General features: G+C 42.8%; 1 pseudogene; it reads right to left on the bottom strand.

Annotated features, from left to right (window-relative positions):
* LOC121840758 overlaps window positions 1–14,827 on the bottom strand; it is a 187,034-nt pseudogene that overhangs the window by 31,707 nt on the left and 140,500 nt on the right.

Below are 14,827 nucleotides of genomic sequence, written 5' to 3'. Positions count from 1 at the left end.
GACGTATCCTTACCGTATGTCAGAATGTCAGAGCGCTCCATGGGGTTAGTTCAGCTACTGTAGTACTGTGTGTGTGTGTGTGTTCATGTGTGTGTGTGTCTGTGTTCGTGTGTGTGTGTGTGTGTGTGTGTGTCTGTGTTCATGTGTGTGTGTGTGTGTGTGTCTGTGTTCATGTGTGTGTGTGTGTGTGTGTGTGTGTGTGTGTGTGTGTGTACTCATAAGTAGTGCAGGTGATAATTTAAATTATAATGTGGCTGGTCTGATAGAGACTCCCTCCCTCCTTCCCCACAGCCAAACGGAGGGCAGTGTGTGTGTGTGTGTGTGTAACATCCTCTGAGCTGAGGAATCCTGGAGAAGGAATGTAGCTCAAAACCATAGGTAGAACACACGCACAGGAAGACATCCTTCTTACGGGCTGTGGGATCTGATTAAATGTTGTTGTTTATCAATACGTTTTTAAATTATTTTTTATTATATTGCACAAGGGAGTCCTTGAGAAATATTACGATATTTGGACCAGAGGTCGACTGATTATGATTTTTCAACGCCGCCGATACCGATACCGATTATTTGGAGGACCAAAAAAGCAGAGACCGACTAATCGGCCCGATTAAAAATAAAAAAAAGTTTTTATTTGTAATAATGACAATTACAACAGTACTGAATGAACACTTATTTTAACTTAATATAATACATCAATAAAATCAATTTAGCCTCAAGTAAATAATGAAACATGTTCAATTTGGTTTAAATAATGCATAAACAAATTGTTGGAGAAGAAAGTAAAATGTGCTATGTAAGAAAGCTAACGTTTCAGTTCCTTGCTCAGAACATCAGAACATATGAAAGCTGGTGGTTCCTTTTAACATGAGTCTTCAATATTCCCAGGTAAGAAGTTTTAGGTTGTAGTTATTATAGGACTATTTCTCTATACCATTTGTATTTCATTAACCTTTGACTATTAGATGTTCTTATAGGCACTTTAGTCTTGCTAGTGTAACAGTATAGCTTCAGTCCCTCTCCTCGCTCCTCCCTTGGCTTGAACCAGCAACACAACGACAACAGCCACCATCGAAGCAGCGTTACCCATGCAGAGCAAGGGGAACAACTACTAGAAGGCTCAGAGCGAGTGACGTTAGAAACGCTATTAGCGCGCGCTAACTAGCTAGCCATTTCACTTCGGTTACCCGAGCTTCATCTCAGGAGTTGATAGGCTTGAAGTCATAAACAGCACAATGCTTGAAGCACAACCAAGAGCTGCTGGCAAAACGCACAAAGGTGCTGTTTGACTGAATGTTTACGCGCCTGCTTCTGCCTACCACCTCTCAGTCAGATACTTAGATACTTGTATGCTTGTATGCTCAGTCAGATTATATGCAACGCAGGACACGCTAGATAATATCTAGTAATATCGTCAACCATGTGTCGTTAACTAGTGATTATGATTGATTGTTTTTTATAAGATAAGTTTAATGCTAGCCAGCAACTTACCGTGGCTTATTGCATTCACGTAACAGGCAGTCTCCTTGTGGAGTGCAATGAGAGAGAGAGAGTTAACTGTAAGGTTGCAAGATTGGATTCCCCGAGCTGACAATGTGAAAATCGGTCATTCTGCCCCTGAACGAGGCAGTTAACCCACTGTTCCTAGGCCGTCATTGAAAGTAAGAATGTGTTCTTAACTGACTTGCCTAGTTAACTAAAGGTATAAAAATGTTTATTTTTATTTTTAAATTTTACATCGACAAATCTGCGCCCAAAAATACAGATTTCCGATTGTTATGAAAACTTGAAATCGGCCCTAATTAATCGGCCATTCCGATTAATCGGTCAACCTCTAATTTTGACACATTCACAGGCATTTTAATGTTAATGTGACCCAAAATACAGCAAGGAGTCCCTTAAGAGTGACACCTATCAGTACATTTATTTTACTGACTAGCATTTCATGTCTAGCACTTCCAGTGAAAAAATAATAAAAAACCAAGACTGCTTCCCAAATTGCACACTGTTCCCTATATAGTGCACTACTCTTGACCAGAGCCCTATAGTTGTATAGGGTGTCATTTGGGACAAACACCAATCAAAACACAGAGCAGCCATGCGTGGCTTTCAGACACCTGAAGTCTGTCTGTTGGCCTGTTTCAGATACCTCCTGGAGTCGGTCTGTTGGCCTGTTTCAGATACCTCCTGGAGTCTGTCTGTTGGCCTGTTTCAGACACCTCCTGGAGTCTGTCTGTTGGCCTGTTTCAGACACCTCCTGGAGTCGGTCTGTTGGCCTGTTTCAGACACCTCCTGGAGTCTGTCTGTTGGCCTGTTTCAGACACCTCCTGGAGTCGGTCTGTTGGCCTGTTTCAGACACCTCCTGGAGTCTGTCTGTTGGCCTGTTTCAGACATCTCCTGGAGTCTGTCTGTTGGCCTGTTTCAGACACCTCCTGGAGTCGGTCTGTTGGCCTGTTTCAGACACCTCCTGGAGTCTGTCTGTTGGCCTGTTTCAGACACCTCCTGGAGTCGGTCTGTTGGCCTGTTTTACCCCTATACTACCACCAGGTTAATGACCTAACCCCTATACTACCACCAGGTTAATGACCTAACCCTATACTACCACCAGGTTAATGACCTAACCCCTATACTACCACCAGGTGAATGACCTAACCCCTATACTACCACCAGGTTAATGACCTAACCCCTATACTACCACCAGGTTAATGACCTAACCCCTATACTACCACCAGGTTAATGACCTAACCCTATACTACCACCAGGTTAATGACCTAACCCTATACTACCACCAGGTTAATGACCTAACCCCTATACTACCACCAGGTTAATGACCTAACCCCTATATACTACTACTGCAGTGAGGTCTCTCTAGCAAGCCCCAGTTACAGCAGAGCTCCAGAGGTTAAACAATCGGAAACATGTGCAGTACATAAATATCTCCCGACGATAGCGATCTCAGAGAGGAAGTTGCATAGAGAGTTTGTTAACACAGGATATAACCAGATGATGTAATGAACAGAACAAGGCTCTGTTACGTTCTATTCCTCTGGTTTAATAAGTCTCATGGAAACAGCAGCAGTCATAGAAATAGAATCCGCTGAACAGATTCAAAAGTTCCTCACATTAACTTGAATGGGGATGTTGGTTCTAGAGTCCCTAGAAAGGACAAAGCCTCTGACATTGACTTGAATGGGGATGCTGGTTCTAGAATCCCTAGAACGGACAAAGCCTCTGACATTGACTTGAATGGGATTCTTGTTCAAGGGATTCTACTTCTACTGCAGCAGTATCAGTAGCTGTGTTCAGCAGATTTATCAGCAGTAAGGGCCTCTAACACATCTATCACCTCTTTACCTTGGTGTCAACACAGGACTGGAGAAGACTAGCTAGGGAGAGAGAGAGGGCTGGATGGGTGGATGGGGAAGGTTGGGTGGGCGGGTGAATGCATGGATGAATGGAGGGACGGACGGACGGGTGGGTGGGTGGGTGGGAGGGTTGGTGGATGGACGGACAGAAAGATGGATGGACACGGACAGAGAGAGACGTCTTAAGAACGGACTAAAAGGTCAAGAAAACAAACAAGTCTCTTGTGGAAAACAAACTATAACCAGACACTCTGAGGTCAACAGCAACCACGTGTTAGTTCAAATACTATTTAAAATCATTTAAAATACTTCAGCTGTGCTTGCATGAGCAGTCGAACCAACAGAATACTCCCCGAGGAGTAAACCCCGCCCACCTGACAAGCTAAGGGAAACACTCAAATTATTTGAAAGATTTCACATAGTATTTAAACCCTTGTTTCTGCTCCATGTAACTCGTAATGATCTCTTGGTGTCCCAAATGGAACCCTATTCCCTATGTCGTGCACTACTTTTGACCACAACCCATTGGCCTCTGGTCAAAAGTAGTGCACTATGTAAGGAATAGGGTGCCATTTGGGTTACATTGCCCTGCTCTGTTTGGGATTTGCATGCAATACAAATGTAGGGGGCAGAAAAAAACCAAAAAGCTTTGGAGAAATAATTCAAACCATTTGTGTGTATGTGAGAGGAGAGATGAGAGGACTTTTGTTTGAATAAATTGGCCATATGAAAATTGAGATGATGTGCAACGTGTTATCGCATGATCTGGCGTAAGATGGCCTCATAACCAGATGAGAAGCTAAGAGTAAGAGAAGGAGGAGGAGGACATACTTGGCATGATGTAATCAACCAGAGCCACAATAACGAAGGTCAAAACAACAGCTCAGTTGGAGTAGCAGTAGTTTTGGGAAGCTTTAGGAAAGTGAGGCTTGTCAGACAAATTCAAGATCGCAAGTGGAAAGTAAACATCTATTCATTTCTAATTGATCATCTTGATTGATCATCTTGATTGATCATCTTGATTGATCATCTTTTGAGATATTTTTTAACGTAACCTTTATTTTTTAACAGGGAAGACCTGCGTACACCACATGACCAAAAGTATATGGACACCTCCTCGTCAAACATCTTGTTCCAAAATCATGGGCATTAATATGGAGTTGGTTGGTCACCCCCCCCCCTTTGCTGCTATAACAGCCTCCACACTTCTGGAAAGGCTTTCCACTAGATATTGGAACATTCCTGCAGGGACTTGCTTCCATTCAGCCACAAGAGCATTAGTGAGGTCACTGATGTTGGGCGATTAGGCCTGGCTCTCAGTCGCCATTCCAATTCATTCCAAACGTGTTCAAAGGGGCTGAGGTCAGGGCTCTGTGAAGACCAGTCAAGTACTGATCTTGACAAACCATTTCTGTATGGACCTCGCTTGTGCATGGGGGCATTGTTATGCTGAAACAGGAAAGGGCCTTCCCCAAACTGTTGCCACAAAGTTAGAAGCATATGTTAGTCTAGAACGTCATTGTAGGCTGCAGTGTTAAGCTTTCCCTTCACTGGAACTAAGGGGCCCAAACCATGAAAAACAGCCCCAGACCATTATTCCTCCTCCACCTAACTTTACAGTTGGCACTATGCATTTCGGGTAGGTAGTGTTCTCCTGGCATCCGGCAAACCCACATTTGTCCGTCGGACTGCCAGATGGTGAAGCGTGATTCACCACTCCAGAGAACGCATTTCCACTGCTCCAGAGTCCAATGGTGACGAGCTTTACACCACTCCAGCCGACGCTTGGCATTGCGCATGGTGATCTTAGGCTTGTGTGCGGCTGCTCGGCCGTGGAAACCCATTTCATGAAGCTCCCGACGAACAGTTCTTGTGCTGACATTACTTCCAGAGGCAGTTCGGAACTCGGTAGTGAGTCTTACAGACAATTTATCAGCACTCGACGGTCCCGTTCTGTGAGCTTGTGTGGCCTACCACTTCACGGCTGAGCCGTTGTTGCTCCTGAACATTTCCACTTCACAATAACAGCACTTACAGTTGAGCGGGGCAGCACTAGCAGGGCAGAAATGTGACAAACTGACTTGTTGGAAAGGTGGAATCCTATGATGATGCCTCGTTGAAAGTCATTCAGCTCTTTAGTAAGTCCATTCTACTGCCAATGTTTGTCTATGGAGATTGCATGGCGGTGTGCTCGATTTTATACACCTGTCAGCAACGGGTGTGGCTGAAATAGCCAAATCCCCCAATTTTAAGGGGTGTCCACATACTTTTGTATATATATGTAAATAGTGTATATTTTTCAAATACACTCTGTATGATACAACATAAATGTATACATTATACACAAAATATATATTTTGAACAAAAATATAAGCGCAACATGTAAATTGTTTGTCCCATGTTTCATGAACTGCAAAAAAAATCCCAGATATGTTCCATACGCACAAAGAGCTTATTTCTCTCTAATTTTGAGCACACATTTGTTTACATCCCTGTTAGTGAGTATTTCTCCTTTGCCAAGATAATCCATCCACCTGACAGGTGTGGCATATCAAGAAGCTGATTAAACGGTATGATCATTACACAGGTGCACCTTGTGCTGGGGACAATAAAAGGCCACTCTAAAATGTGCAGTTTAGTCACATAACACAATGCCACAGATGTCTCAAGTTTTGAGGGTGCATGCAATTGGCATGCTGACTGCAAAAATGTCCACCAGAGCTGTTGCCAAAGAATTTAATGTTCATTTCTCTACCTCCGACATCGTTTTAGAGAATTAGCCAGTACGTCCAACTGGCCTGACAACCACAGACCATGTGCAACCACGCCAGCCCAGGACCTCCACTTCCAGCTGAATAATTTTGCACGCCCAATTTTTCAGTTTTTGATTTGTTAAAAAAGTTTGAAATATCCAATAAATGTCGTTCCACTTCATGATTGTGTCCCACTTGTTGTTGATTCTTCACAAAAAAATACAGTTTTATATCTTCATGTTTGAAGCCTGAAATGTGGCAAAAGGTCGCAAAGTTCAAGGGGGCCGAATACTTTCGCAAGGCACTGTATATTGACTGTTTCCTCATATGAACTGTAACTCAGTAAAATCTTTGAAATTGTTGCATGCTGCGTTTATATCATTGTTCAGTGAATAGATACACTTTAAAATACAAAAACACAGTTATGGGAAACAAATATAAAACATTACAAATCACCCAGAAAACAGTTACATTCCTCAATCAATACTTTAAACTGCCCGAACGGCACCAGAACATCAAGATTAAATGTATTTAGAATTTTGCTTCATATATATATATATATATATATGTATATATATATATATATATATATATATGTTTTATATTAAAACTAAAAGCAGATTTCCCTAGCTCGGTGGAGCCCCTAGGAGCCTCAATAGTTAACCAGTCCTGTGAAAGGGTTAGGAACCTCAATAGTTAACCAGTCCTGTGAAAGGGTTAGGAACCTCAATAGTTAACCAGTCCTGTGAAAGGGTTAGGATCCTCAAGAGTTAACCAATCCCATGGTCCGGTTAGTCAACTCAGGTGTCTATACTTCAACAGCAAAGTTAGATAAGATGGACGTTTATGAAGTAGGGCTTTGTAAACAAAAAGGGAGTAATGTAGAGATCTACGGGTTTTTAGTGAAGTCCAGCCAACCTTTAGATACAAGGATACAGTGACGAGTATAAAAACTGTCACCTGTAACAAAACAAAGAGCACTATGGTAGATGGAATCCAAAGGTTCAAGAGTAGTAGCAGCTCCACTTTGACAAATCATTTCACCATAATCAAGATCGTTATCCGGAAATTAGAACTTGTTCATGCAACTAAATCCCTCTAAGGTCTCCATATTTGTGTCTGTCGCTCTCAAACATTCCCGATTTGATCAAAAATCGAAACCTATATTTTTTTTAAACATTTGATCATAGTCGACAACTGGACAATTCTTTGACACCCTGCTTTCTCCTCCCTGTGGATGACAGTAGACTAATAGACGAACGCTATCCAGGACATTCGGGGTATTCAGTATTCAGACCCCTTCACTTTTTCCACATTTTGTTACATTACAACCGTATACTAAAATGGATTAAACAAATTATAATCATCTTCATCTACACACAATTCCACATAATGACAAACCGAAACAGGTTTTTATTTAAAAAATTGCCCACAAAAAATACATTAAAAAAACAAAACGTACCTGATATAGAATTTTATTATCAATGTTTATAATTTTCAATTATTCTAATCGGTCTGCAACCCAGAGTGTGTAAAGTTCTGGTTTAAATGGAACAGACAGAATTCCCAGCTCACAATAGTGAAATCAATGTTTATTCACGAGAGCTCTGCCGTTCACATACAAAGACATTCCTTTTATAACATTCTTCTTACTTACGCACACACACATGCACACTAACATTAGGAGAGCCATCTTCTTCTCCAGAATTCTGACCACAGTTTATCACTACCCAGCTGACAGTTCCTTCTCACCCCCGATAAGGGAAACCTGGAGGGGTACTCCCTGTCCTATTGTACATTCTCAGAGTTATAACCGGGTCGGTTCAACCACAGTTGAATTGTTCTAGGTGTTTTCTTAGGCATACACACATTCCTCTCTTCCCCAGTCTAACCTGGTCGGACTTATGTTTAATATTTTTAATTACTCCTTATCCATGCTACATAACCTCTAATCCCTAATGGTTAAATTTCCGGGTAGAATTATTTAATCATTTATTTTTAACCTTATAAATTATTTTATCAGTACTTTACTTACATAAGTATTCAGACCCTTTGCTACGAGACGCGAAATTGAGCTCAGGTGCATCCTGTTTCCGTTGAACATAATTGAAATGTTTCTATAACTTGATTAGAGGTGACCAAGAACCTGTTGGTCACTCTGACAGAGCTCCAGAGTTCCTCTGTGGAGATGGGAGAACCTTCCAGAAGGACAACCATCTCTGCACCACTCCACCAATCAGGCCTTTATGTTAGAGTGGCAAGACAGAAGCCACTCCTCAGTAAAAGGCACATGAAAGTCTGGTTGGAGTTTACCAAAGGGCACCAAAAGACTCTCGGACCATGAGAAACAAGATTCTTTGGTCTGATGAAACCAAGATTGAACTCTTTGGCTTGAATGCCTCAATTCTGGAGGAAACCTGGCACCATTTCTACGGTGAAGCATGGTAGTGGCAGCATCATGCTGTGGGGATGTTTTTCAGAGGCAGGGACTGGGAGACTAGTCAGGATCAAGGGAAAGATGAACGGAGCAAAGTACAGAGAGATCTTTGATGAAAACCTTCTCCAGAGCGCTCAGGACCTCAGACTGGGGGCGAAGGTTCACCTTTCAACAGGACAACGACCCTAAGCACAAAGCCAAGACAATGCAGGAGTGGTTTCGGGACAAGTCTCTGAAAGTCATTGAGTGGCCCAGCCAGAGCCCGGACTTGAACCCGATCGAACATCACCGGAGAGACCTGAAAGGTCTTCATACTTATGTCAATATGATATTTATGGATTTGAATACATTTGCAAAAAAAATCTAAAACATGTTTTGCTTTGTCATTATGAGGTATTGTGATGTCATTATGAGGTATTGTGATGTCATTATGAGGTATTGTGATGTCATTATGAGGTATTGTGATGTCATTATGAGGTATTGTGTGTCGATTGATGAGGGGTAAAAAATAACAATTTAATCAATTTTAGAATAAGTCTGGAACGTAACAAAATGTGGAAAAAGACAAGATGTCTGACTACTTTCAGAACGCAGTGTACAAGACAGCCAACTCACTGAGAAACATGACTAGGTCTATACTGTATATTCTCTGGACTGTGAGAAGACGATGATAAAAGCCAGTGGGCTCTGCCAAGCCAAGCCACTGTAGATAAGACAAGAGGAGTAGTCAGAGAACAGGGAGAAGCCAACAGCAGGCAGCCAGCGGCCTCAAAAGTTCCACTAGATCATAATTGGGCAGGAAAGGCATCGTAAGGGCCCGGGGCCTCAGAAATAGGGTCTCAGGATATCAGAATCCCCCAGCGGTGTGGTGTGTGGTGTTAAACTTCTACAGTACCAGTCACGATTTACCTCCCAAATCACACCCTATTCCCTTCACAGTGCTCTATTTTTAAACACAGCTCTATAGGCCCTGGTCTAAAGTAGTGCACTATATAGAGAATAGGGCTCTGGTCTAAAGTAGTGCACTATATAGAGAATAGGGCTCTGGTCTAAAGTAGTGCACTATATAGAGAATAGGGTGCCAGTTGAGAGTGCAAACGAGAAGAAAGAACAAGTTCACTCTTCCAATGCAAGCTTCTATTCTTCTTCTCCTGCTGTGCCAGAAACACACTGGCTTCAGACACCAGCCGAACTCAGGCCACTAGATCAGTAGTGGCCTGAGTTCGGCTGGTGTCAGGTATCTATTGATCTGCTCCCAGCAGTAACTATTGATCTGGTCCCAGCAGTAACTATTGATCTGGTCCCAGCAGTAACTATTGATCTGGTCCCAGCAGTAACTATTGATCTGGTCCCAGCAGTAACTATTGATCTGGTCCCAGCAGTAACTGTTGATCTGCTCCCAGCAGTAACTGTTGATCTGCTCCCAGCAGTAACTATTGATCTGCTCCCAGCAGGTAACTATTGATCTGGTCCCAGCAGTAACTATTGATCTGCTCCCAGCAGTAACTATTGATCTGCTCCCAGCAGTAACTGTTGATCTGCTCCCAGCAGTAACTATTGATCTGCTCCCAGCAGTAACTGTTGATCTGCTCCCAGCAGTAACTATTGATCTGCTCCCAGCAGTAACTGTTGATCTGCTCCCAGCAGTAACTATTGATCTGGTCCCAGCAGTAACTATTGATCTGCTCCCAGCAGTAACTGTTGATCTGCTCCCAGCAGTAACTATTGATCTGGTCCCAGCAGTAACTGTTGATCTGCTCCCAGCAGTAACTATTGATCTGCTCCCAGCAGGTATCTATTGATCTGCTCCCAGCAGTAACTATTGATCTGCTCCCAGCAGTAACTGTTGATCTGCTCCCAGCAGTAACTATTGATCTGCTCCCAGCAGTAACTGTTGATCTGCTCCCAGCAGTAACTATTGATCTGCTCCCAGCAGTAACTGTTGATCTGCTCCCAGCAGTAACTATTGATCTGCTCCCAGCAGTAACTGTTGATCTGCTCCCAGCAGTAACTATTGATCTGGTCCCAGCAGTAACTATTGATCTGCTCCCAGCAGTAACTGTTGATCTGCTCCCAGCAGTAACTATTGATCTGGTCCCAGCAGTAACTGTTGATCTGCTCCCAGCAGTAACTATTGATCTGCTCCCAGCAGGTAACTATTGATCTGGTCCCAGCAGTAACTATTGATCTGCTACCAGCAGATAACTATTGATCTGCTACCAGCAGTAACTATTGATCTGCTACCAGCAGTAACTATTGATCTGCTCCCAGCAGTAACTATTGATCTGCTACCAGCAGATAACTATTGATCTGCTACCAGGAGTAACTATTGATCTGCTCCCAGCAGTAACTATTGATCTGCTCCCAGCAGTAACTATTGATCTGCTACCAGCAGATAACTATTGATCTGCTACCAGGAGTAACTATTGATCTGCTCCCAGCAGTAACTATTGATATGCTCCCAGCAGTAACTATTGATCTGCTACCAGGAGTAACTATTGATCTGCTACCAGCAGATAACTATTGATCGGCTACCAGGAGTAACTATTGATCTGCTCCCAGCAGTAACTATTGATCTAATACCAGCAGGTAACTATTGATCTGCTACCAGGAGTAACTATTGATCTGCTCCCAGCAGTAACTATTGATCTGCTCCCAGCAGTAACTATTGATCTGGTCCTAGCAGTAACTATTGATCTGCTCCCAGCAGTAACTATTGATCTGCTCCCAGCAGTAACTATTGATCTGCTCCCAGCAGTAACTATTGATCTGCTACCAGCAGTAACTATTGATCTGCTCCCAGCAGTAACTATTGATCTGCTCCCAGCAGTAACTATTGATCTGCTCCCAGCAGTAACTATTGATCTGCTACCAGCAGTAACTATTGATCTGCTCCCAGCAGTAACTATTGATCTGCTCCTAGCAGTAACTATTGATCTGCTCCCAGCAGTAACTGTTGATCTGCTCCCAGCAGTAACTATTGATCTGGTCCCAGCAGTAACTATTGATCTGCTCCCAGCAGTAACTGTTGATCTGCTCCCAGCAGTAACTATTGATCTGGTCCCAGCAGTAACTGTTGATCTGCTCCCAGCAGTAACTATTGATCTGCTCCCAGCAGGTAACTATTGATCTGGTCCCAGCAGTAACTATTGATCTGCTACCAGCAGATAACTATTGATCTGCTACCAGCAGTAACTATTGATCTGCTACCAGCAGTAACTATTGATCTGCTCCCAGCAGTAACTATTGATCTGCTACCAGCAGATAACTATTGATCTGCTACCAGGAGTAACTATTGATCTGCTCCCAGCAGTAACTATTGATCTGCTCCCAGCAGTAACTATTGATCTGCTACCAGCAGATAACTATTGATCTGCTACCAGGAGTAACTATTGATCTGCTCCCAGCAGTAACTATTGATATGCTCCCAGCAGTAACTATTGATCTGCTACCAGGAGTAACTATTGATCTGCTACCAGCAGATAACTATTGATCGGCTACCAGGAGTAACTATTGATCTGCTCCCAGCAGTAACTATTGATCTAATACCAGCAGGTAACTATTGATCTGCTACCAGGAGTAACTATTGATCTGCTCCCAGCAGTAACTATTGATCTGCTCCCAGCAGTAACTATTGATCTGGTCCTAGCAGTAACTATTGATCTGCTCCCAGCAGTAACTATTGATCTGCTCCCAGCAGTAACTATTGATCTGCTCCCAGCAGTAACTATTGATCTGCTACCAGCAGTAACTATTGATCTGCTCCCAGCAGTAACTATTGATCTGGTCCCAGCAGTAACTGTTGATCTGCTCCCAGCAGTAACTATTGATCTGCTCCCAGCAGGTATCTATTGATCTGCTCCCAGCAGTAACTATTGATCTGCTCCCAGCAGTAACTGTTGATCTGCTCCCAGCAGTAACTATTGATCTGCTCCCAGCAGTAACTGTTGATCTGCTCCCAGCAGTAACTATTGATCTGCTCCCAGCAGTAACTGTTGATCTGCTCCCAGCAGTAACTATTGATCTGCTCCCAGCAGTAACTGTTGATCTGCTCCCAGCAGTAACTATTGATCTGGTCCCAGCAGTAACTATTGATCTGCTCCCAGCAGTAACTGTTGATCTGCTCCCAGCAGTAACTATTGATCTGGTCCCAGCAGTAACTGTTGATCTGCTCCCAGCAGTAACTATTGATCTGCTCCCAGCAGGTAACTATTGATCTGGTCCCAGCAGTAACTATTGATCTGCTACCAGCAGATAACTATTGATCTGCTACCAGCAGTAACTATTGATCTGCTACCAGCAGTAACTATTGATCTGCTCCCAGCAGTAACTATTGATCTGCTACCAGCAGATAACTATTGATCTGCTACCAGGAGTAACTATTGATCTGCTCCCAGCAGTAACTATTGATCTGCTCCCAGCAGTAACTATTGATCTGCTACCAGCAGATAACTATTGATCTGCTACCAGGAGTAACTATTGATCTGCTCCCAGCAGTAACTATTGATATGCTCCCAGCAGTAACTATTGATCTGCTACCAGGAGTAACTATTGATCTGCTACCAGCAGATAACTATTGATCGGCTACCAGGAGTAACTATTGATCTGCTCCCAGCAGTAACTATTGATCTAATACCAGCAGGTAACTATTGATCTGCTACCAGGAGTAACTATTGATCTGCTCCCAGCAGTAACTATTGATCTGCTCCCAGCAGTAACTATTGATCTGGTCCTAGCAGTAACTATTGATCTGCTCCCAGCAGTAACTATTGATCTGCTCCCAGCAGTAACTATTGATCTGCTCCCAGCAGTAACTATTGATCTGCTCCCAGCAGTAACTATTGATCTGCTACCAGCAGTAACTATTGATCTGCTCCCAGCAGTAACTATTGATCTGCTCCCAGCAGTAACTATTGATCTGTTTCCAGCAGATAACTATTGATCTGCTACCAGCAGTAACTATTGATCTGCTCCCAGCAGTAACTATTGATCTGCTTCTAGCAGTAACTATTGATCTGCTCCCAGCAGTAACTATTGATCTGCTCCTAGCAGTAACTATTGATCTGCTCCCAGCAGTAACTATTGATCTGCTCCTAGCAGTAACTATTGATCTGCTCCCAGCAGGTAACTATTGATCTGGTCCTACCAGTAACTATTGATCTGGTCCTAGCAGTAACTATTGATCTGGTCCCAGCAGTAACTATTGATCTGGTCCCAGCAGTAACTATTCCTCATAGTACATTTCCTCAAACTCTGCGTTGGTGTGTCTGTGTGTCTGTTTGTGTCCGCATACTTGTTAAGATGCTCTATGCCAGACCAACAGGCTGACCCCCTTGGGAATTATTCTAGTTTTTGGTCAAAAAAGAATGTAAAATCCTCAGGAATTCAGAAATGTAATTTTTTATTTATTTATTTATATATACCATATATATATATATATTTTACATTTCGGAATCTGTTCCTAAAAAAAGAATCTGTTCCTAAAAAAAAAAAAAAGGACTATATAGAGAATATGTGTGTGTGACCATTTGTTATATTAAAATACAATCTCTTTTTGGGCTTAGTTGTGGTCAATTTGCAGTGTATAAAATATTATGATAATTCTTTTGCCCCTCGACCGTTCACTCGGACAAAAATCATCTGGCGGCTAATTCTAGTTGCTCTACGGGTCTCCCACTGTGTTTTCACGGCACTACCATCCTCTTTTAACCCTGTCAATTTCAAATATTTCATGGTTCAATCCTGGAGATCTGGAAGCCGGCCCATCAGCTGTAGATTACAGTGCTTATCCTGGGCTCCTCTGGTGACTGCAGGAGACATGCTGGCTCTCAAAGTGCCACTATGACTCTCTTACAGACAGGCCAGGAGAGAAGGAGAGAGAAGGAAAGAGAGAGTCAGAGATACTGTGGATGTACAGTACAATACTGTGAGTGTTTTTTTTAATTTATTGAGTTGTCCTCTTGGCCAGGTCTCCCTTGAAAAAGAGGTCTTCTGACCAATGGGACTTCCTGGATGCCACTTATATGTATATAGTCAGACGTAGGAGGGCTGATATTAGGGATGGTTTTAATATATCCAGGCTGCTGTAACATCTTGCAGTGGTACTTCATGTGATCTACTATTCAATTAAAAAAACACCAACAACCGTGGACCAATTTAGTGATCCAGCTCAGCTAACGCGTTGGTATGACTCATATTGACTGTTCATCACATCACACACACTGAAGGTCAACATACTACTCTAGCACTGAACACAGCAGAGCAGGCCTGTG

The sequence above is a fragment of the Oncorhynchus tshawytscha genome, linkage group LG25 (genome assembly GCF_018296145.1).
Source record: "Oncorhynchus tshawytscha isolate Ot180627B linkage group LG25, Otsh_v2.0, whole genome shotgun sequence".
Classification (NCBI taxonomy): Eukaryota; Metazoa; Chordata; class Actinopteri; order Salmoniformes; family Salmonidae; genus Oncorhynchus; species Oncorhynchus tshawytscha.
Note: the sequence above shows the minus strand (reverse complement) of the source record. Positions and strands in the feature narration are given on the sequence as shown.